This window comes from Schistocerca gregaria, chromosome 10 (assembly GCF_023897955.1).
Source record: "Schistocerca gregaria isolate iqSchGreg1 chromosome 10, iqSchGreg1.2, whole genome shotgun sequence".
Lineage (NCBI taxonomy): Eukaryota > Metazoa > Arthropoda > Insecta > Orthoptera > Acrididae > Schistocerca > Schistocerca gregaria.
This window is the reverse complement of record NC_064929.1, coordinates 167,014,231-167,039,261: the sequence shown is the minus strand read 5'-3', so window position 1 is coordinate 167,039,261 and position 25,031 is coordinate 167,014,231. Positions and strand designations below refer to the sequence as shown.

The following is a 25,031-nucleotide window of genomic DNA, read 5'->3' as shown; positions in this document are numbered from 1 at the left end:
CGGCCATTTCCTGCTAACGCTAATTGTACTGACGCTAAGGTACTGATGCCTGCCAATGTTAACAGAAGTGGGAAGATGTCTCGTCGAATCTACAACATACGAAAGGTTAGTTCACTTTATTACATGAGTGACAAAAATATTTACTTTATTTAATCCGTCGCTACAGGCATAAGTCGGATATTTAGAACTGACTTCGGAGGGTATAGCATTACTAGGTGCGCACAATTACAAACTCTTCTCCTGAAGTGCAACACCCAAAAAAAGTACAGGTCTATCTGTCATCTGGATAGCACTGGTGTCCTAACAAGACGATGTTGACTGCCTTATTGCAGGCAGACTGAGTTCATGCTCGGCTCTACAGTGACGTCCGTGTGATGGCCCTGCGGTGACGAGAGAGGGCGTGTGTTCAGGGTCGCTTCCCATTCGTCATTGCTAATTGCAGCGAGAAATGTCTGTAGTATCGATGTGTGTTTGCGACTTTCGTGTTGCATCAAAGTCTTTGCACAGTACCACGGTGTCCTACCCAAGGATACTGGGGAACGTTGACCATCCTGTCAGTAACCGCCCGCATTCGAAAAACAGCAGGGTCAGGTCAGACCAGCGCACATTTAGCCGAATTGAAGGATAACGAATCCACCATCTCCTGGATTGAGAGCAGATCGTCCTTCGGAAACAGGAAAGTCGGCGTTGACGTTGACAATAGTGACCACCACGCAGCCAAAACTGGCATATTACAACCCGCACGGCCGGCTGTGACGCCACTGGTGTTCACTTCACCACCAAAAGTTTCAATAAATACGTCACTCCTCAACTCTGCGATATCGGCTCAGTTGTTACAATGAGAAAGACCACTTCCTGAAGCAGCTTAAGAAAAGAGGCGATTAAAATTAAATGGCGAAATACACTCTCAACAAATATGACGAAGTGCAGCTTACACGTGACTTCTCTCGACTTAAACAGGAATTTGTATTTAAACATCTGTACGCAGACCAGCTCACATTTCTAGCCGCACCTGCAACAACACGGGATTGTGTTGCTCTCAGTTAATACGCAACAGCGCTCGCAGTCTTGCCGGAGGGCAGAAGGGTCTTCATACGCCAGTCGGTCAGCTACCTCAGCATGTAGCTGATCTCTTTAGCATATGTCTGCCTGTAATGTCTTCATTTACACAGCAAAAATTAACGAAGCCATTAGTGGTTCAAATGGCTCTGAGCACTATGGGACGTAACTTCTGAGGTCATAAGTCCCCTAGAACTTAGAACTACTTAAACCTAACTAACCTAAGGACATCGCACACATCCATGTCTGAGGCAGTATTCGAACCTGCAACCGCAGCGGTAGCGCGGTTGCAGACTGTAGCGCCTAGAACCACTCGGCCGAAACCATTGATGTTCGGAACTTTTTAAATATTGTGACATGGAAGTTAAAAAGGTGTTACCCAATGGAAGACGGTGTGGGACGGTATGATGACACTTTCGCCATGTTATTGGTGGACATTATTATTCAGAAATACGGTTACTAATTTGAGAGTTCCATTGAAGTTGCATTTGACAGGACAGTGGATAACGAGAGTAATGGTGCTCAAGATTGTAGTGTTAGTGCCGGGAACAGTACTACTCGAAGAGAAGCTAATATTTGTGATGTGTAAGAACCTTCACGAGAAAAGACGTCCAATACTGTTAGTATTTTAATAAAATTTTCAACATAATGCCTTGATCGTGCGAGTGTTTAAGGTGACTGTAACATACTTCCACGTACAGTTGGACGTAAAGATCGTTATTTAAGACACATCCATTTATAAAAAATCGCATCAAAGCAATATTTGATTAAGAAATACACGTAATTAACCTTTAACTCGAGGAAACAAGGCAGTCAAAGCACTGGAGTTAAAACAACTCATTCTATTCCACTATGGCATAGCAAGGAGTGAAGGACGGTGTGTCCATTACTGGTGCCTGTTATTTTGGGCAGTACAAAAAGCAAGAGAAATTGAACACGCGAAGTTCAAATGTTATGCAGCTGTCACAACACGCCTCATAAAAGAATACAGTAGATGCTGTAGACATGTCACTGCTTCCATAACAGCCAAAGAGGTACAGGAAGACGAAGATATTCGCCAGTCTGGGGTCTATTTTGTCGAAGGAATAAACCAGGAAACTGTAAGTTTCAACATGCAGCCCCACTGCATTTGGAACATTAATCAAAATTGATTTAATTACGAACTAACTTCTGGTACGACACTATCTAAAAAAGTGAAATAAAATGAGCAGTTACCTTGATTCCGTCCATAAAACTCATCGTTAAAAATTGATGAATTTTCGGTGCACGAACGTCTAACAAAAAACTGTGTGTTTGTCTTCAGGAAAGAAGTTCTGTAAATGTTGCTAACAACAGTATCGCAGTTAACCAGAAGTCTATTTTACTGACTACGACATAGAAACAGTAAATGATTCATTTGCGGTTAAAGCCATTGACGGCATGATCACTCTGCCAAAAACAATAAAACACGTATACACATTGGGTGTATATTTCTTCCTTCAGTATAAAATGTGTGGAAGAAGAATAATAACACATTCTGTAAGGACACTCTGTAATGACTTCGACAATAAATTAGGAAACTAAATATTATTTATAACCTGCTTTCTGTCCTAGTGTATTAGGTTATGCTTCAATATTCCCGGCGAGTGGCTGTATAGGATACCGTTGCTGAACTGAAGAATGTGATTCAAGTGACATGCGATTTTGCAGCTCAAGCATGTGACACGAGGACTGTCCAGACATTGCTTTCGCCAGATGTGTCTGTCGCCGTTCTGCATATTTTTTCACGCATTTTGTTGAGGAACCTCGCTTGTTGTTGTTGTTGTTGTTGTTGTTGTTCTCTCCAGTCCTGAGACTGGTTTGATGCAGCTCCCCATGCTACTCTATCCTGTGCAAGCTTCATCATCTCTCAGTACCTACTGCAGCCTACATCATTCTGAATCTGCTTAGTGTATTCATCTCTTCGTCTCTCTCTACCATTTTTACCCTCACGCTGCCCTCCAATTCTAAATTGGTGATCCCTCGATGTCTCAGAACATGTCCTACCAACCGATTCCTTCTTCTAGTCGAGTTGTGCCACAAGCTCCTCTTCTCCCCAATTCTACCTCGCTTACATCTTTAAATCCCTTAATGAGTAAATTAAGAGTAACGCAATCGAATACCTGCACCACCCTACACACACAGTGATACGTAAAGCTTCCGAATACAACTGGGAGACGGCATCCCTGCTCGACCAGAGAGATTTGCCTAGTTAATACAACCAGAGAGTCTGCAATGGTGGGGTTACGACGGATAAAAATTTTAATACGACCGCTACATTTCGTCGTAAGTCGCACACGAAATGCGAGCAACATGGCACACGGGGGCTGGTCCTCTCTGTGCCCTCATGGAGCAGAAGAGTCGGCTTCACTTTCTCCACTCACAGCGCGATTCTCGGCTACTGTGTAGTGCGAGTAAGCCCTTTTTCCGTGGACGCTACTAAACCAGTTAGTGGGACAAATGGAGGCGGCCATTCACGAGACCTGAAACGGAGCGAGCTTTAATAGTCCGTAAACGCGCCGCTGTAAAATTTACGACTGCCTCTTACAAGGACGTTATGTAGCGTCTCATGACACAGCAGTGATTTGCTCCTAATGCGAGGGCACTAGCAGCCTGTTAACGACGTCATCCGCCTTCCCTCCCTCCCCCTGCCCGGCACCCATTCAACTCTCAACCCTCCCACCACTGCCTGTCTACATGACAACTTTTCCGTCTCTCTACCGTCCTGCATGTCAGAAGTTTTCACGTGAATTTCTGGTGGTTGAGGGGAGCCACAGTTCTGCGGAGATAAAACGTGTTGACATTTTTCCGGACCTCACATTCGTTACCTTCGCCAAATCACAACTTAACTGTCACATTCCAAGGTGCAGAGCAGTCTGTCACCTTTTAAGGTCTCTTTGCTTTAAGATTCGGTGGTTTTTCCAACTCTCAGCCAAACTGTCACATTTCAACCTAACCTAGATTCATCTGAAGATTGGCAAACTAGCCTGAAACTGGTACATGTACAATTAATTATCATAAAAAAACTGACTGCTCGCAATTTTTTCAACTTTTAGACGTACGGGTTGTAACGGGTAGGCCTATATGTGCAGATATTTTTGTTGGTGCCTGAGGACGGTGTGTTGAACAACAAAAAAATGGTTCAAATGGCTTTGAGCATTATGGGACTTAACTACTTTGGTCATCAGTCCCCTGGAACTTAGAACTACTTAAACCTAACTAACCCGAGGACATCACACACGTCCATGCCCGAGTCAGGATTCGAACCTGCGACTGTAGCAGTCACGCGGTTCCGGACTGAAGCGGCTGGAACCGCTCGGCCACCACGGTCGGCGTTTGTCCAAGAGAAACTGTTGCGTGTACATACTAATGTAATACATATGAAAATATCTGCACTTATATTCATTACACCATTTCTAGTAAGATGTGCCTTAAAGTACGCCATGACGTGGTACAATGATAGACGTGAAAGAAATTCTTAGTGGGGCTGAATAATACGTGTGCAAAGACACTTATTTGAGCGACAGCCCCACGCTCTCCCAGTACTAATTGCGATTCATTTGTTTCATAATACATATGAGACTTGGATGTGCAGGCTTCTTTGTAAAACTCCTCCCTCCCCCCCCCCCCTCCCCACACGCACACACACCAACACACACACACACGTTCGATCTCACTGTTGAAAGTGTAAGTAGGCTGTTTAGGTTTTTTTATTGGTAACGCCACATAGCGCTCTGTATGAAAAATCACTGACTGTGCTGTGTGCAGTCTGTGGCTGTTGGGCAGCTGGATGTGAACAGCGCGTAGCGTTGCGCAGTTGGAGGTGAGCCGCCAGCAGTGGTGGATGTGGGGAGAGAGATGGCGGAGTTTTGAGAGCGGATGATCTGGACGTGTGTCCATCGGAGACAGTATATTTGTAAGACTGGATGTCATGAACTCATATATAAATTATGACTTTTCAACACTATTAAGGTAAATACATTGTCTGTTCTCTATCAAAATCTTTCATTCGCTAACTATCCCTATCAGTAGTTAGTGCCTTCCGTAGTTTGAATCTTTTATTTAGCTGGCAGTAGTGGCGCTCGCTGTATTGCAGTAGTTCGAGTAACCAAGATTTTTGGTGAGGTAAGTGATTTGTGAAAGGTATAGGTTATTATTAGTCGGGCCCATTCTTTTGTAGGGATTATTAAAAGTCAGATTGCGTTACGCTAAAAAATATTGTGTGTCACTTTAAGCACAGTCATGTATAATTGTTCTAAGGGGACGTTTCAAAAGCAGCAGTTTAGAATGACACGGGAAATAGAGAACATCAAGAGCGGTACAACATGTTCCGTGGAACGTTAATTTAGCGACCATGAAAGTGTCGAGGAAATGCTCATGCATGTCCATCTACATCCACATGTACACCTACGTACATACATATTCAGCAAATGACCGTGTGGTGCATTGCGGAAGGTACCCTGTTCCACCGAGCGAAGTGGCGCAGTGGTTAGCACACCGGACTCGCATTCGGGAGGACGACGTTTCAATCCCGAGTCTGGCCAGCCTGATTAACGTTTTCCGTGATTTCCCTAAATCGCTTCAGGTGAATGCCGGGATGGTTCCTTTGAAAGGGCACGGCTGACTTCCTTCCGTAATCCGATGAGACCGATGACTTCGCTGTTCGCTCTCTTCCCCCAACCAACCCAACCCCAACCCAACCCTGTACCACAACCACTCGCAAATAGAGTGAAGAAAGAACGACTATCTTTATGTCTCCGTATCAGCTCTAATTTATCCTACCTTACCTTTGTAGTCCTTACGCGAAATGTAGGTCGGTGGCAGTAGAATGGTTCTGTAGTCAACCTCAAATGCTAGTTCCCTAAATTTTCTCAGTAGGTTTCCTCTGAAAGAACGTCACCCTACCTCCAGTGATTCCCAGTTTAGTTCCCGAAGCATCTCCATAATAGTTGCGTGTTTTTCGAACCTATCGGTAACAAAACTAGCGGCCCGTTTCTGAATCGCTTCGATGCCTTTCTTTAATCTGGCCCGAAGCACATCCCAAATAGTACTCAACATTGGGTCATATTATCGTCCTATAGGTGGTCTCCTTTACAGCTGAACCATAATTTTTTAAATTCTCCCAGTAAACCAAAGTTGACCATCCACCTACGTCGATACAATCCTCACATGCTCGTTCCATTTCTCGTCGATTTACAACGTTACGCTCACATTTTTAAACCACGTGACTGTCAAGGAGGACACTACTAACGCTGCATCCGAACATTAGGGGTTTATTTTTCCTGCTCATCCACGTTAACTTACATTTTCCTACGTCTAGAGCCAATGTGTTTCATCGCAGCAACCAGAAAATTTGTCTAAGTCCTTTTGTATCCTCCTACAGTCACTGGACGACGACGTCTTCGCATACATCACAGCTTCTCTAGAAAACGGACGCAGAGTACTGCTTGCCCTGTCTATCAGGTCATTTACGTATATAGAAAATAACAGCGGTCCTGCCACGCATCCCTGGGGCACCCCGAAAACTACCCTTGTCTCTGATGAACAGTCTCCGTCAAGAACAACGTACATGGGTTCTGCAACTTATGAAATCTTCGGGACACTCACATATCCAGGAACCTCTTCCGAATGCTCGAACTCTCGTTAACAGTCGGCAGTGTGGCCTTGTGTCAAATAGTTTACGGTAATCTAGGAATAAGGGGTCCTCTGTTTCCATTTATCCACAGTTGGCAGCATCTCCTCTGAGAAAAGGCCAAGTTGAGTTTAGCACGCGCGATACCTTCTGAAACCGTGATGATTTGCGGACGGAAGCTTTGCCTTCTCAAGGAAATTCATTACATTCGAGATCCGAATGTATTCAAGGATATTGTGGCAAACTTGTGTTAATGATATAGGTATGTACTTTCGCGGGTCCGTTCTTTAAGCCTTATATACAGGAGTCAACTGCACTTTTTTCTAGTCGCTTGGGACTTCACGCAGTGGGAGAGATGGGCGATAAATGCAAGCTAAGTAAGAGTGTAATGCTGTAGAGCACTCTTTGTAAAACCTAATTTGCGTTCCATCCGGACCTAGCGACTGATTTGCTATCATATCTTTCGATTTTTTCTCTACGCCAGTGATGCCAATTACCATGCCCACCTAACGGGAATCTGTTCAATGGTGAAATGTCCATATGTCTGTTTGTACGATTCTCCTGCATGAACGATTTCTTAAATGCGAAATTTACTTCTACTGCCATGTCAGGCTGCTTAACGAGTGACTCGATAGCAGCTTTCGACCCACTTAGCCATGTCACGCAGGGCCAGAATTATCCCGGGTTGTCGGCAAATTTCCTTGCTAAGGGATGTCTTGCTAAGGCATGTCGGTGCATGTTGTCGTAAGGTTCGCGCATCGATATTTTTACAGATGTATGAATTTCAGTTAACTTTTAGCTAACGTCATTTGCAACTCTAGTGGTAATCCTCACAAGTGAGGCTGTGAACGTTACGGAGTGCTCTACTCCTAAAATTCCGGCTACCAATATGTTTCTTCTTGCTACGTATACGTATATAAAAGCTGTGATGCTAAAGTTACAGATATCCGAGCTGAATCTGAGATTTAACAGCAATCGTTCTTTCCGCGAACCATTAGCTACTGGCATAGCGAAGGGAAGAAGTAACAACGGTACGCAAAGTACCCTCCACAACACACCATTGTTTTGCTAGACGATTATAGTCACAGATATGGACATCAGTGTAGATTTTAGGCATCTCATGGGCCGCTCTTATGGGTGTTTGTACTCGTGCTTTGCTGCCTTGAACCAAGAACTAACCCGTGTTGTTCTCATCTTAATCCTCCTGAGCAGCTTGGAACGGGATAATGTTTACAGTAGTCAGTGGGAAGATATTGCAAGCCTAAAGTATTTTTTTTTTCTTTTTCAAAAGAGACTGACGAATGCTCAACGCATTCATTTGTTACTAAGCATAACAAGAGGACGACATGACTACTTCCATAATCACAAAAGGTCGAAAACAACTGCATGAATGAAAAATCCATATCAGAACACTAAAGCAACAAGCGCAAAATAGAAAGGTAGTTAGAGTGTCTTCATCTCTCCTGCTGCAACCTACACTGCTTGACAGTTTCTAAGGAACAGAGGGGTTGCTGTATGAAAATAATCACAGGGAGTGATGGATAACATGGCACGCAGTGCGTTCGTAATGGAATGGAAGTGGAGTGATATATTTATAATGCAAAAGGACACAGACTTCACCACAAGGGAAAGCAGGGTAACGACATAAATAACATTTATTTTCGGCACAGGTCAGACTCCCAATACAAAGATTGATATTGGACTCACGAATATACCCTCCTCTGCCACGAATGCACGTTTTTCACCTGCTATTCATACTGGCTACCAGATGGTTCAGGGGCCCTAAGGGATATTCTCTCATTCCTCTCCGAGGCAGTTTTCATTTTTTGCACAGTTTGGGGTACCATCTTCACTGTCATAGGTACCATCCGCATGCCCGTAGCTAACATGTCGACCTCCATAGTAATCATCTACACACCCATAACAGTCATCCATGAAACCACCTCAATCCAATCTCCACAACAACCATCTCCATGTATGCATTTTCATTGCAGCCCTCTCCAATTCCACAACAATTATCTCTTCAGGAAACCTTTCGGTGTCCATAACAACCGCTCCCATGTCCATGGATACTATCTCCACATCTGTAGCAAAAATATCTGTGAGCATACCAGCTGTTTCCATGTCTGTAGAATGCATCTCCAAATATATAGTAACAGTTTCCACAGCATTAGCAACAATCTCCAAGTTGCAGCAACCATCTCCATGTCCCCTGCCATCATCTCAGTTGGAATCAACTCGGTTTCCCTACCAACCATTTCTGTGTCAGTAGTAAATATCTCCATGTGCACGGCAACTATCTCCACACCAGTGGCAGCTATCTCCACAGGAAACATTTCTATTTCCATAGCAGTATTTCCATGTCCTTTGTATATATTTCGATGTCTCTACTAACAGTCTCCATCTTCACACCATCCATCCCTAATCCATAGTAACCATCAGAATGACATCAGTAATGACTTCCATATTCATAGCTAACCATCTCCACATCCATGGCAACCATCTCCATGTGCACTGAAACCATCTCCATGGGCATAAGTTGTCGTCATCTCCACATCAACAATCTCCCTCAGTAATCATTTATTTCTAGGTAGCAATCATCTGCATGTCGATAGAAACTACTTTCGTGACCATAACAACTAAAATCATGCTCATCACCACAGTCTCCATGTCTGCAGCAACCACTTCTATACAGGGTGTTACAAAAAGGTAAGGCCAAACGTCTTCCACCTACGCTCAATGGAGCACGTTATCATGATTTCATACGGGATACTCTACTTGTGCCGCTAGAACATGTGTCTTTACAAGTACGACACAACATGTGGCTCATGCACGATGGAGCTCCTGCACATTTCAGTCGAAGTGTTCGTAAACTTCTCAACAACAGATTCGGTGACCAATGGATTGGTAGAGGCGCACCAATTCCGTGGCTTCCACTCTCTCCTGACCTCATCCCTCTTGACTTTCATTTATGGGGGCATTTGAAAGCTCTTGTCTACGCAAACCGGGTACCAAATGTAGAGACTCTTCGTGCTCGTATTGCGGACAGCTATGATGCAATACGCCATTCTCCAGGGCTGCATCAGCGCATCAGGGATTTCATGCGACGGAGGGTGGATGCATGTAACCCCGCTAACGGAGGACATTTTGAACATTTCCTCTAACAAAGTGTTTGAAGTCACGTTGGTACGTTCTTTTGCTGTGTGTTTCCATTCCATGATTAATGTGATTTCAAGAGAAGTATTAAAATGAGCTCTAACGTGGAAAGTAAGTTTCCGGACACGTGTCCAGATAACATCTATTCTTTATTTGTGTGTGAGGAATGTTTCGTGAAAGTTTGGCCGTTCCTTTTTGTAACACTCTGTATATATAGCAACCATTCCGTGCTGATAGCAACTGACACTATCTCAGCAGCAAACATGTTCATGTCTACAGCGATCGTCCCCAAGTGGAAACCAGCCATCTCCATGTGTGTTGCAACTGTACCCATATCTATAGCTATCATCACTATCTCTGTAGAAAACATCCATACTTACAGCAACCATGTCCACATCTATACCAAACATCTCCACATGGACAGCAACTATGTCCAACCACCTCCATACGCATAGCAACCACTTCCATGTTCTTAACAATCGTCACTATTTCAACTGCAAATGTATCTGTGTTCATGGTAGCCATCACTGTGTGCATAGCAAACTTCTCCATATGCATAGCAACTATATCCATATGCATAGCAACTATATCCATATGCATAGCAACCATCTCCATTTGCATAAAAACCATCTCCATTTGCATAGCAGCCATATCAGTGTCCATAGCAATCAGCTCCATGTCCGTCTACAGCAGTGCTGATACTGAAACACACTGAAACTGTACAGCACTGTTTATATAAAGAGAAAATAAGTAATATTCTATACGTCATTCGACGAGACGGCAGACAGAGAGGGAACCTGAACCAGCTTTTGCCTCTGCTTGATCCGCCGCCAAGTGGATGGCGACCCGTCGCTTCCCGTGTTTACAACTCTTGTGGATCGTCTGCAGCCCTTTTGGGAAGTTGGTGCGTGCGACTGCGTGAGTGTCTGTCCGCGAGTGTGTGTGTGTGTGTGTGTGTGTGTGTTTTGTGCTGGCAGGCTTAACGCTTTTATTTGATGGCGTCATAAAAGAGGTTTTATTGGCGCTTCCCCGCGGCGTGCGGCCAAGTAGCTGGCAGCTCTCGGGCCGCCTCTGCATGCCGTCGAGCAGAGGAGGACATTTAAAAAGCACGGCGGGCGCGATGCTCCGTGGTGCTACAGCTGATGTTGGACCGGCGATCCAGCGCGGTAGCTCGGTTTCGCCTCTGTAGAGAAAGCTTTGGCGTGATGCACATGCATAATATGAGCAGTTTGATCTAGTCAGGGTGGGCACTGGCTCTGTTCGTTCAGAAAGTGCTATGTACAAAGGCACCCAGGTTGATGTAGTTTACTTGACTAACGAAAGGCATTGGTTACAGTTTAGGAAACGTACAGGCAGCCAGTCGCCAGCAGTTTGTTTATTGCATATATTGATTTCAACTACTGTGTGGCCATTATCAGTGCGCCAGAATGAGATTTTTCACTCTGCAGCGGAGTGTGCGCTGATATGAAACTTCTTGGCAGATTAAGACTGTGTGCCGGACCGAGACTCGAATGCCGGACCTTTGCCTTTAGCGGACAAGTGCTCTACCATCTGAGCTACCCAAGCACGACTCATACCCTGTCCTCGCAAGCTTTACTTCTGCCAGTACCTCGTTTCTTACCTTCCAAACAATACAGAAGCTCTCCTGCGAACCTTGCAAGACTAGCACTCCTGGAAGAAAGAATATTGCGGAGACAAGGCTTAGCCACAACCTGTGGGATGTTTCGAGAATGAGATATTCACTCTGCAGCGAAGCTTGCTGGCGAAAGGCAAAGGTCCCGAGTTCGAGTCTCGGTCCGGCACACAGTTTTAATCTGCCAAGAAGTTTCATATCAGCGCACACTCCACTGCAGAGTGAAAATCTTATTCTGGAGTTATCCATTTCGTTCTGGCTTTATTGGCGCGTGCTCTACGAAAGCCATTGTATAGTAGGGGGGTTCGTAGGTTGTCAATAGGTGCTGCAACATTCTCGTCAGGTCGTCTTACAGATCACTGCCGCTACTACTACCTACATTTCTTCATATTCATTGTAAGCGAATCAACTGACGCGGCTTCTTCGCCTGATTGAGGCTTCTCATATCTTTCACAAAGGGATTTACTGTTTTCCTTTGGCTGCCCTCGGTCTGATTGCAGGACGCTCAGTAAACATATTATGCGGAGAATAGCTCGGTGAAGGGCAAACAGTTAAACGGTTTGCCGCGCGGGATTAGCCGAGCGGTCTACGGCGCTGCAGTCATGGACTGTGCGGCTGGTCCCGGCGGAGGTTCGAGTCCTCCCTCGGGCCTGGGTGTGTGTGTTTGTCGTTACCATAATTTAGGTTAAGTAGTGTGTAAACTTAGGGACTGATGACCTTAGCAGTTAAGTCCCATAACATTTCACACACATTTGCGTTTTTGTAGTTAAACGGTTAATATTGGCGCTAACAAGCAGAACTTCCCGTCCGCGTCTCGCCCCCTCCTCTTTCGTTAGCCGTTACTTTCGTTGCTAATCACATCTGCCCTTAGCCACGGGGTTACGGATGTACTGACGTAGGACAGACGGGAACAGGCCGCTTTTCATTTCGTAGTCACTATGTGTAGATTGTCGTATTTGGTGGTCACTGTATTAAAGCTTGTACCCAGTAAAAAAAAAAAAAAAAAAGAGAGAGAGAGAAAAGAATAATGCTCTTCCCAGCCACTGGCGCATTAAATGTATCGAAAACGCTTCGCTTTTTTTAAATTTGTTCCTTAAAGTAAAATCACAGTGCTTAAAACACTTTATGGTATGTTCAGGACTCTACCTTGAGTACAACCATATTCCTCATTGTATTATATGTGCTCCCTGTTTCGTTCGGTAGGTAAATATCGAGCTGTCTAAACCAAAGCTCTGAGAATCGTTTACAAATCGTTCTTAAGACGTTTTCTGTCATTTATCGCATCCTTCCCCATTCCAAACGTACCCTTTTCTGGTGGTCGTCAAAAAATATTTGGACTTTGGGTGAAGAACGTTGGTATTTTAAATTTTTTTAAAATATCTCCCCGCAGCGAAACACGCATTTGGTTTGATAATCGCCGTCTCAAATTGCGCACCATGTCTCTGATGCTCTCTCCTCTGTTTCTTGATAATACTAAGCATGTTAGCTTCATTGAACACTGTAACGTCCGTCAATCCTATTTCCCAAGAATTGCACATAACGCAGCAGTACAGGGCGAGTCAAAAGTCCTTGGACACCTTCATAAGTTGGAAGATTAAAGGGAAAATTGAAATGTGATGATGGGTACATAGGTTTGATGTGGTGCAGCAACTTTTGGAGTGAATGTCATTCATGGCCGCCATCTTTAAATCCGCCATTTTGGATTCAAGTCATTTTTTTTAAATAGGAAAGGGGGTGTATGAAGCATCAAATAACACTCGGTTGAGCTCTGAAATTTAGTGGTGTAATTTGTTTTTGTCTATGTTGTACAGTTTAGAGGTTATTAATGTTCAAAGTTGGGAAATTACCTTCATACCGACTGCTACAACACATATTCTACGTGTTGTCCTTCCCGGTATCAAGGTAAATTTGAACATTAATAATTTCTAAACTGTACAAGGCAGAGAAAAACAAATTACAGCACTCAATTTCAGAGCTGAAGCGAGTGTTATTTGTTGCGTCATACACCCTCCTCCCATTTAAAAAAAATAAATGACTTGAATCCAAAATGATGGATTCCAAGATGGCGGCCATGAATGACATTCACTCCAAAAGTTGCTGCACCACATCAAACCTATGTACCCATCATCACATTTCAATTTTCCCTTTAATCTTCCGACTTATGAAAGTGTCCAAGGAGTTTTGACTCGCCCTGTACTCAAAAAGGCGATGGGCATGCGTTGAGTAACGTGCGATGTACCAACAAAACGCTATCTTTTGTTTGGCTACCCATCATCATCATCATCTTCGTAATGGTTCCAGTTTAAATTGTTCGTAATTGTTAGTTGATTCAATAATCTTCATCGTTTAACAGGAATTACACAGATTTTTTTAGCATTCATGTGGAGGGCGTCACATGTTTCAGGGTTTAGGGTCACATGTCACTTTCAGTGTTATGTTGTTATCCTATCTAGACCATTTTGCAGTTGGTTTTCATCTTCAAATGCCTCTGCTAGAAGGTAAAGGACAGCATAAGCTGTAAACAGTGTGAGAGGGCCATTCATACCTATACAGCTCCCTTGTGGAACCATAGGTACTTCTTCGGTTTTACTATATGACTGTAAGTTAATTCGAACTGTTATCTACCAGACAAAAAGATCACAAACCCACTCGTATAATTTAGCCGGTAGTCCATAGGCACGCAATTTGATTAGAAGCTATCAGCGACCCCTTTCTATAGCCGTCGTGCCTGACACGAGCAAAGACGCATGCTCTACTCCACAAGAACGGTATTTTCTGAATGCACATCGGTTATGTGTCAATAGATAGTTTCTTCGAATTATTTCAGTAAGCTGGAACATATTTGATGTTTCTCAGTCCTGTTACAAATATGACAGTGATGTGAGTCTATTATTCAGCAGATTCCATCTATTTCCTTTCTTGTATACTGATGTGATCTGTCAAAATATTCAGTTTTCAGTACAAATCTTACGTAGACCGAGCAGTTGTATTACTAAATACGAAGTAACTTCGTCAGTATGCTCCGAAAGGAAACTAACTGGTATACAGACTTTATCGGGAAAACTTGCTTTTATTAAGGAGCGATAAGAAGAAATGGTAGAATACGAACGAGTTAGGAACGAATTAGCATGCGGAAAGACGACACGCCAGAGGTTAATCTCGATTCAGAATACCGAGTCGATACGTCTCGTGGAATATAGTGTTAGTCAATAATGAATACTTGCTATTTGCAAGGGCCTAACCAGAATGTCTTCCCAAACCTGTCTCTAAGTCAGTGCGTACGAGACTTCCACTTAATGTTTTGTCAGCTCGACAAAACAATTTTGGTACTGTGCTTGTCACATTGTCACACCACAAACGGCTACTTTGGAGCTAAAACGCGGCTGAATTTCACTATTAGCGGGTGATTATAATTAAAGTGTAGCTACTCACGGGGTGTAGTGTGGACTGTAATTAATTATCGTATTGACATCGAAACTTGCTAGATACACTGATACGTTAATGCGTAATTGATTTACGCTGGCAAACAAATTAGTTCCAGTTATGGCCAGCAAGTGCGAATCTGGCAGTACACGCTGTTTCTTTGGCGGTATGGCATCCATAGTGTCATTTGACAATCCATAACGCGGGTGAACAATGCAGCTTTCGAGAAGAGAAACCGTGCGCGGTTAGTGAAACCGTGCCGGCCGGAGTGGCCGAGCGGTTCTAGGCGCTACAGTGTAGAACCGCGCGACCGCTACGGTCGCAGGTTCGAATCCTGCCTCGGGCATGGATGTCTGTGATGCCCTTAGCTTAATTAGGTTTAAGTGGTTCTAAGTTCTAGGGGACTGATGACCATAAAAGTTAAGTCCCATTGTGCTCAGAGCCATTTGAACCTTTTTTTCCTTTTTTTTTTTTAGTGAAACCGTTTTATGTGAACGGCAGCAATTGCAGTGTTACGGTGGGAGAGTATCACTAACTGAAATGTCTGAGGAGAGGCCCGATAGTATTAAGTGGTTTAAAGATGATCATATTGTAATTAGAAAACAAGGGTGAGGTTGGTGTGGCGCCTGGAAGATGAAGACGTCCGACCACGGTGGACCTTACAGACGAGTTTGCTGTTGTAACGGACAACGCATCACGTGCCCCGCGAACCAGCAGTGCTCGTGAACTGTTGCAGGAGTGTCCGTCCCAAGCTCAAAAGTCCGTACAGTTTTGGGGTGTATTTTACACTGGTACACATGCAAAATGAGGACTGTGCAGCAACCGATTCGCAGGAACGATCTGAATTTGCTCTTCGGTCTCTGTCGGTCTCTGGCACGGAAAGAAATTGACGATTTGCGGATGTGCAAAATTCTGTGCAGTGACAAGGCGCATGTTTCAGTACGTACTTTAGTGAATGCGCAAAACTGCCGTAATGTTAAACCACTTGTTACGCACGAAAAGACATTGTACCCCCCGTGTGAGACTGTGTGGTGTGATTTCACAAACACCTTTATTCTCGGTCCGTTGTTCTTTGAAAGGAATGCATCCGAAGGCCTGCGAGGGCTGTCGCATGATGGGGCAACACCTCATGTCGCCGGCCCAGTGAAAGATTCGCTTGATGCAGCCTTCCACGAATGTGTGACCTCCAGAGGTTTCTCAGATGCGTAGTCTGCAACATCACCAGATCTGAACCATGTGGTTGCTGGCTCTGAGGACATCAAAAAGAAAGAACGTGTTCGGTCTCTGCCTAATCTGAAGGCCAGTATACAGGGACACTTTGCTCAGATTCCACTGGAACTGCTGCGAGAAGCTGATCACATAATTTTACGAATAGAGCATCGCGTCGTCGTCTTCGTCTCCTGTGTCATACTGAACAAATAGTGTAAGCGGCAGTTGATAATAGAGACAACAGTACACCTTTCTCACTTGTTTGACCTTTCCTGCTCACTTTCCGTTCCCAATCCATGACATACGGATATATTTCTATACATATTTGCTGCATTCACATCGCTAGATTTGTACTTGGAGCCCAAAATTTAAACTATTTTCTTTTCCCCAGCGTACATCGGTTCCGCTTTAACGTATTAGAATATGTACCAAATTTCGCGGCCAGACGATAATTACAGCCCACAAGTGAGCTCTCTGAGTATACGTACTTGAATTTTAACCACCTGGTAAAAATGAAGTGAAGCATAGTCTACTGCCGCATCTTGTCCAACTCGCCAGGTAAACATAGAATGCTATGTGCTGTCCTCACCTTTCCGTGTCTGCGGTGCCAGCCGAACAGCCAGTTAATGCACGGCATACTGCAACCGCAGCACGTGATGTTATTGTCTGTGGCTTCGCCCCTTGCTCTTTATTCCAGTAACTGCCAGACCAAAGGCAATAGAGGAGCATTAGCTCCATCCGCAAAGCGGCCGAGCGTTGCAATGTTGGCGCAATGAGGCGAAATGGCCTATTTCCTGGAATGCCTCACACTGTAGTTGAACATTGCACCAACGGGCTACACAGCGTTATGGGAGCCTTAGACCTCCTTCAAATGTGTACACTACATTTATTTTTCCTTTTGGATTGATAAGACGTTACGCAGCTCCCTTCTAGCTCGTAAAAAAATGTTAACCCCGTCCACAGTCCCTGGCGGACCCAGTGGTACCGACCGGCCTCCGTGTCATCCTTAGCCGACTGGCAACACCGGTTGCGGATATGAAGGGTCAGTGGCCGTAGGTCACTTTCCGAGACCGGAGCCGCTACTTCTCAATCAAGTAGCTCCTCAGTTTGCCTTTTAAGGACTAAGTCCACCCCGCTTGCCAACAGCGCTCGGCAGACCTGATGGTCACCCATCCAAGTGGTAGCCCAGCCCAACAGCGCTTAGTTTCGGTGATCTGATGGAAACCGGTGTTACCACTGCGGCAAGGCCGTTGGCTCCCTTCTGGTACAGCAAAGTGGAATGGCTGAGGACTCTGACAATCCAATATGTCATTATCTCCTTTGGAGGATACAGGTTTGTGTGCCTGTTTGTCCCACAAATTGACAGCGTGCGACGAAGAAAATCACAGAGGCGAAGTACACTGTTTGTAGGCGACACAGGTAGACCATATGAACTTAAGTGTTGCGGCATCCCTGTGCATAAGACGAAAGGTGGACCCGGCAGTTTACAAGGAGGCGGGCAGTACTGTGTTGCCAATAGAAGGGCAGAAACAGCAGAATGGGTCGTTCAGGAGAGCTCGTTAATTGCGACGTCCACTAACCATTGGATGTCCACTGCATCCGTACCTAACAATTTAAGATGATTTCTAGAAAGCAATAAAATAAACTGCTACACTGTCATTCACAAAACTCAAAGCCGGCCGCTGTGATGGAGAGGTTCTGGGCGCTTCAGTCCGGAACCGCGCTGTTGCTACGGTTGCACGTTCGAATCCTGCCTCGGGAGTGGATGTGTGTGATGTCCTTAGGTTAGCTAGATTTAAGTACTTCTAAGTATAGGGATCACCTCAGATGCTAAGTCCCATATTGCTTAGAGCCATTTGAACCATTTGAACAAAACTCAAAGGTCTTACATGAAATATATACGCAGTTGCGAATATGGACAGTCATGAACTATATAATCGGATAATGACAATGAAAATTTGGACCGGATCGGGACTCGAATTCCGATACCCCGTTTATCGGGAGCTGTCTCTCTTCCCATTTGGCTACCCGAGCGAGACTGAAGCTTTCGTATGTCATCAGACATGTGTCTACAGCCTGTACTCGTACATCCAGTATGTGTATTCCCGTACAGGGGAGACACTTTACTTGAAAGTCGCTTGCCCGGCGCATGTCCGAAGGAAACTCGCTTCGTAGCTCAGACTAACACAGGCACTGCAATATCTTATTTATTCGCTGACGCCGGGAAGCGACTTCCAAGTAACATGTCTCCCCTGTACGGGAATACACATAATGGATGTACGAGTACAGGCTGTAGACACGTTGCTGACAACATACAGAAGTTTAGGTCTGACCGAAGTTCAATCACGGATAGCCGAATACCAAGGCGACCGCTCACTATAAGCGGGAAATATGGGTTCGAGTCCAGTTCCGGCACAAATTTTCGCTGTAGCTATTCCGTAATACAGCTGATGATTGCTCTTATTCACAACTGTGAATGTATTTCGTGTATTTCGTGACGCCTGTATCCACCGCAGTATCTGTTCCTCCGGACGTGAATGTATGGTCGAAGAAACTGTACATCCAGAAATTTTTCTTTCGAATGCTGCTTGCTTATTGTGTAGATTGAATAGCATTAGGGAGAGGCTACAAACCCGTCTCTCTCTCTTCCCTTAACTATAACTTCATTTTTTCGTCCTTCGTCGCTTATGACCGCAGTCTTAGTTGGCGGCTGATAAATTTTTTTACATCCTTTCATGCTTGTTTTTCAGTCTCGAAACGTTGCAAAGCAACGTTTTTTTGTTACGTGTTGTATACAGACGATTCATCTCGGTGCAGTGCAGGCAGAGGAGTCGTAGCGTAGGCTACAAGCGGGAGAGCTATGGTAAGCATTCCGACGTAAGGATGGGACTGCGTGCAACGTCTTGCCCTTGACGAGAAACTGATTTATCCCCGACATCTCTGCCGCGACAGCGTCTGCTCATTCCTCACACACACACACACACACACACACACACACACACACACACACACACACACAGTCTTCCCCACATACTGTCTGAGCGTATGAGTGATTTCCTGAGATGACAAGGCTGGGAAAGAGAGCGGACGGCGTTCTTACACACACACACGCACACACACACACACACACACACACACACATACATACACACGTATACGTGCGTACATGTAGCCTCTCCCTGTCCCGCTGTTCGGCGAAGGATCGTCGCATGTGGCAGAGACAGAGGGAGTGCTTACTTTGGGACGTGCTACGACTTGCACTTCCTAACCGTGGATGACTCTTAGAACTTGGTCGCTCCACGCATAAACGCTTCTGAGCATGCTGTTACTGTTCCGCTTTCATTGTTACCGTATTCTGAAATGGTGCATGCTCCACTGGCTTGATTCTTACGGAGGAGGTAATCAACTGATAGCCTGACAAATCTGCAATGGAATGTTGTGGTTACTATGTACGAAGAGATGCGCTGCTGCTCCTTGCGATCTGGAATTGTTGTACTTGCTTTTCAACTATCCATTTATGTAAAGGTTAGCGCCATCCAGACTTGGCTCATATAACCAGACGCCCTACGGATTTAGCTCCAAGCGAAGTGGCGCAGGGGTTAGCGCACTGGACTCGCATTCGGGAGGACCTCGGCTCAAACCCGCGTCCCGCCATCCAGGTATAGGTTTTAGGGGATTTCCCTAAATCGCTCCTGGAAAATGGTTGCTGTGAAACGGTACGGCCGATTTACTTCCCCCTCCTTTCCTAATCCGAGCTTATGCTTCGTCTCTAATGACGTCTATGTCAACGGGACGTTGAACTCATTCTTTCTTTCTTCCTTCCTTCCTTACAAATTCAACATTTTGTTCACCCAACTACACAGAAGCTGTAAGCAGACTAAAGTTCCATGTAGTGCACAACACCTATAAGTACCTATCTTAGTCCCCCACTCCGTCTACAGACCATAAGTGGCCCATCGGGACCATCCGACCGCCGTGTCATCCTCAGGTGAGGATGCGGGTAGGCGGGGCATAAGGTTAGCACACCGCTCTCCCAGTAGTTATGATGGTATTCTTGACCGAAGCCGCTACTATTCGGTCAAGTAGCTCCTCAATTGGCATCACGAGGCAGAGTGCACCCCGAAAAATGGCAGCAGCGCATGGCGGACTGGATGGTCACCCATCCAAGTGCCGGCCACGCCCGACAGCGCTTAACTTCGGTGATCTCACGGGAACCGCTGTATCCACTGCGTCAAGACCGTTGCCACTATCTTACTCCCCTGAACCGTTTTTGTGCTTGTGCGCTAATCTCAGAAACTACTGTAGCGATTTTCAAGACTGATCAACAAAAAAGTTTGCGTATGTATTAGGTCTACAACTTTGCATTCGCCGTTTATTCTCGAAGTTCGGGGCTTTATTGTGAAAAACTTACAAAAAATTATGATTCATATTATTGCCCATCGCTGACCACTACATTCTTCCATCTTTCGCATAGCATAAGAATCCCGTGGCGGAAGAACTGGGCGTCTTTTGTGGGGATCCATGAATCGATTCAATTTTGCACTTATTCATATGATAGGAAGTGCTGGTCAACCTGATTGTGTGCCACTGATCGAAAAAAAGGTCGTAGTCAGAGAGAGCAACGTATGGAGGATACGTTTCCATGTATGTTTTGACACGTTCTGTCTTCCACTGCCATGCCGGGCTTCGACGTCAAAATCACCGTTCGTAAGGCGTTGAAAACATTCTCTGCACGTCCTTCCACTAACAGTTCCCTCACCATTGGTCTTACCCAGCATTTTAAGAGCCACAGCCGCAGATTTCTTCATGTTAAAGCGGGAAATTAGAACTTCCCGCAAATGGCGAGAAATGGGTACGTAAGTGCTTCACCGAGAATAACCTTACGATGCAATTACAAGTCTACTAATATTTTTATGGCGTTATGTTTACAGATTGCTATGACTAACCACTTGAACCCCACTTGCCGCTACTGCCGTCTATTGCAAAACGGCGGAAGCTAAGTTGTAGACCTAATAATTTAATACCGATACGTCCGGCCATACTTATTCTCAAGGTACCTCCTGAGTTCGACGTCGCAAGTTCAATCATTAGTAAGGCTCATTGGAAGGTGTTAACAATTATGGAACACTACGAGCAACTCCAAGCCGACAGAAAATGAGTGTTCGGAGGTGCAAAGATCAATTTCTACGGAATGTCGTCATTCAAGAGATGTTCAAAACAAAACATTAACTTTCACGATGAACACCAAATGATAAATGGTGTGCCACGGCGTTGATCAAGGTTCGCACCATCAAGACTGAAGTCCTTAAGAGTTGCTGATTGCTCTATTCCGTAAGGGTCTCGGGAGAATCAGTATATTTGTTATTCGCCTCGGCTTATCGACGGGTGGCGCAAGAACTATGCAGCTCCCTTAGGTCGCATTTTATCACACGGTGAAAGAGACGCCGTGTCCTCTGTGATTCGCTGACTTCGCATGTAGAAACAGCTCACTTCTGCTGCACTGTGGACATTGCTGAGTTCATTCGGATGGCGGGGACGTGTATATGCTTTGGTATTTTCCCATATCTCTTTACGTGTCTTAAAATGACGACACGCGAATACTGGCAGACCACATTTCGTACCAGATGTCGCGGTTTTCTGCATTGGAGCGCTGGCAGATGTCGCCTACCGTTATTGTGCTTGCAGGAATGTACAATGACATAGCGATATTCACATATACAGATGGCGTAGTGTAGCGTACACAAGGTATAATAGGGCGTATTATTGGCAGGGTTGTCACTTGTGCTTAGGTGATTCATTTCGAAGGTTTCCGAAGTGATTATGACCGCAGAACGGGAATTTACAGACTCTGAACGCCGAATGGTAGTTGGAGCTAGACGCCTGGGACCTTTAATTTCGGAAATCAGTATTCTGCGATCCATTGTGTCAAGATTGTTTCGATAATACCATTTCAAGCGTCGCCTCCTACACAGGACAACGCAATGGCCGACGGTCTCCACTTAACGATCGAGCGCAGCGGCGTTTACACAGAGTTGTCTGTGCTAACAGACAAGCAGCACTGCGTGAAATAACGGCAGAAATCAACGTGGGACGTACGACGAACCTATCGGTTAGGACAGTGCGGTGAAATTTGGCGTCAATGGGCTACGACAGCAGACGAGAAATGGGAGCGTCTTTACTAACAGCACGACATCGCCTGCAGCGCCGCTCCTGGGCCCGTGACGAAATCGGTTGGACCCGAAACGAATGCAAAACCGCGGCCTGGTCAGGTTAGTCTCGGTTTCTGCTATTAACAGCTGACTGTAGTGTTCCAGTGTGGTGCAGACACTACGAAGCCATGGCCCAAATTGGCGACAAGTCATTGTGCAAGCTGGTGGTGGTTCATAATTTTGTGGGCTGTGTTTACATGAAATGGACTGGATCTTCTAATTGATAACTGACCTTTTCCACTCATCCATAGACTTCATGTTCCCAGACAACGATGGAATTTTTGTTGATGAGAATGCGCCATGTCACCGAGCCACAATTTTTTCGTGATAGGCTTGAATAGAACCCTGGACAATTCGAGCGAATGATTGGCCATCCAGCTCGCCCGACATGAATGACATTGAAATTTTATGAAACGTAATCGAGAGGTCATTTTTCGTGCACAAAATCGTGCACCGGCAACACTTTGGTAATTAGTGACTGCCGTAGAGACAGCACAGCTTAATATTTCTACAGGGAACTTTCAGAGACCCGGCACGACGTGTATTCCAATACGCTGAGCAGAAGTAGGAGGACATTAGGAGGAATCTCATGACTTTTGCCACCTCAGTGTTCACCTCATTAAATTTTCTCTGATATGCCTAGTAAAGTCTACGTGTAGGGGATTAAAGCAATTTTGTCACATTGCGCCACTCCTGCCCACGTTTAAAAGTAACTTTGGACTAACCTGACAATGCGATGGGTACAGGAGGATTGGCAGCAACCCTACTCGCATAGTTGTATAAGAGTCTTCTAGCAATGTCCCACATACACTAATAATGCAATAGTTTATATCATGATTTGGCTGGTTACGTGCCTTTTTTTTTTTTGTCCCTGGGAGCTCGGGCTGACCAAGAACGACGCAGCCGCGACGTGTCTTTCTCTAATAATGAAAGTGGGGTGGTTCGGTGAGGAGGGGGATCTTGATTATTAGTGATCCAGAGAAGGGAAGGAGCAAGGAGGGAGGTAAATGGCTGGCGCTTATCTGCAAAGCTGGCCACAGATTGCCGTCCACGGAACGTGTATGTCCTGGCACGTTTAGACATGTTTGGTGTTATTAACGTGGGCTGGAGGCACCTCACTGAATTCTTGATACAGTAGCAGCGTCTTTTCCGCCACTAGCCACGTCGATCACACATCAGGGATCGTTAGAACGCGTGCGCGCACACACACACACACACACACACACACACACACACACACACGCGCGCGCGCGCGCGCACGTACGTACGTTCCGAATTTCTCTAATGTTGGTGGTGAGACGAGCGGTCGCAGACCTCCCGACTGTGGTGGTGGCGGCAGCCATTGCCACACTCTGTGCATCAGAGTTGAGAATGATGCATCTCTGCAGCAGCTCACTAACCACGTTCGACAGCCTTTTATCCTATGAGATCCTCACAATTCGAATGGTATTTATGGTAGTATGGTAATTCTTATACATAAGCTATATTTGTCTGAAGTCGAAAAAACTGCAGTGGTTATAGGATTTGCTATGGTGCCATTAATTTTGCACAATATGTAGTCACATCATTATTTCTACTAATAGGGGAAAGTATTCATTTTAACGCATACACTATGACGTCACACACACACACACACACACACACACACACACACACACACACACACACACACACACCAATAATGTAGGGCTAGATTAGCAGTGATAAATAATTCAGATCGTAGAATACGTTTTAGCTCATTCCGCACTCAGCCTGACTAAGAGCTTCATGATGGCAGCGCTACGAGACTTGCATGTAACATCGAGACAAACGGGACGAAACTCACATAATTGGAACCGCAATAAAATTATGGAATAATACATATGTTAAAAATGTAGAAAAAATGGAACTGAGAGTACTTACACGTCTGGTGGTTGGTCTCTGCTGGTGCCTCGAACGATTATCTTCACATAAAATTATATTTAATTAGTCCTAAGGTTCCCTAGGCTTAAGGTGATGTGGCTTTATTCAATTATAATCACGATAACGTAAACAATTTGTAACTAATACCAATACCACTGTCAGCTACCTAGACCTCAAATTATGAAATTCGCGTAGCTGTGATACATTTGGTCAGCAACTGTTTGTATCTAATACCAACACTATAGCCGGCGACACACCTGACCGTCCTGTCCCCATGGTGCACACCTCAACAATGAAGCCACCCACACAAGTGCTCTAGTTATAATAGTAAGAGGTGGGAGGGGATGTTTGAATCTTAGCGGTACAGGCGATAGAGGAGGGGAGAGCGGCCGGGGAGAGTATGTGGGTCTTTTGTTCAGTTGCCAGTGGTCACCCAGGGGATGGGAGTGAGGTGTGGCCTTCAATGTAATTAACCCAAGTGTGTAACCTAACACGAAGAGAGTGACATATAAGCCCCCGTACCTTCGAGTGACCTTGAGATAAGACCCTTCTGTCCCAGAACCAGCAATTCAGTAACTACTTTGGTAGGGCCATATGTTCTCCCAGCACGTCTTAAAGGAGCTGTCTACAGGTAATTTACTCAGAACACCATGCAAGATTTACTAGCAGATGTGCCCCGACAAATAAGAAGAAACATGTAGTTTATTTACTATCGAACTCCAATACATTTCAATCTAAGTTTTCGTCATCCACTGGTTGGAATCACAGGTGGATAGGTAGAGGCGGACCT

General features: G+C 45.1%; 1 long non-coding RNA gene and 1 pseudogene across 1 annotated transcript in view; one reads left to right on the top strand and one right to left on the bottom strand.

The window, feature by feature from the left end:
• The window catches only part of LOC126293363 (uncharacterized), a 1,719,051-nt gene that overhangs the window by 1,520,228 nt on the left and 173,792 nt on the right, over positions 1-25,031 (top strand). The gene's annotated exons all lie outside the window — the stretch shown is intronic.
• On the bottom strand, positions 17,268-17,385 carry LOC126293801 (5S ribosomal RNA; annotated as a pseudogene).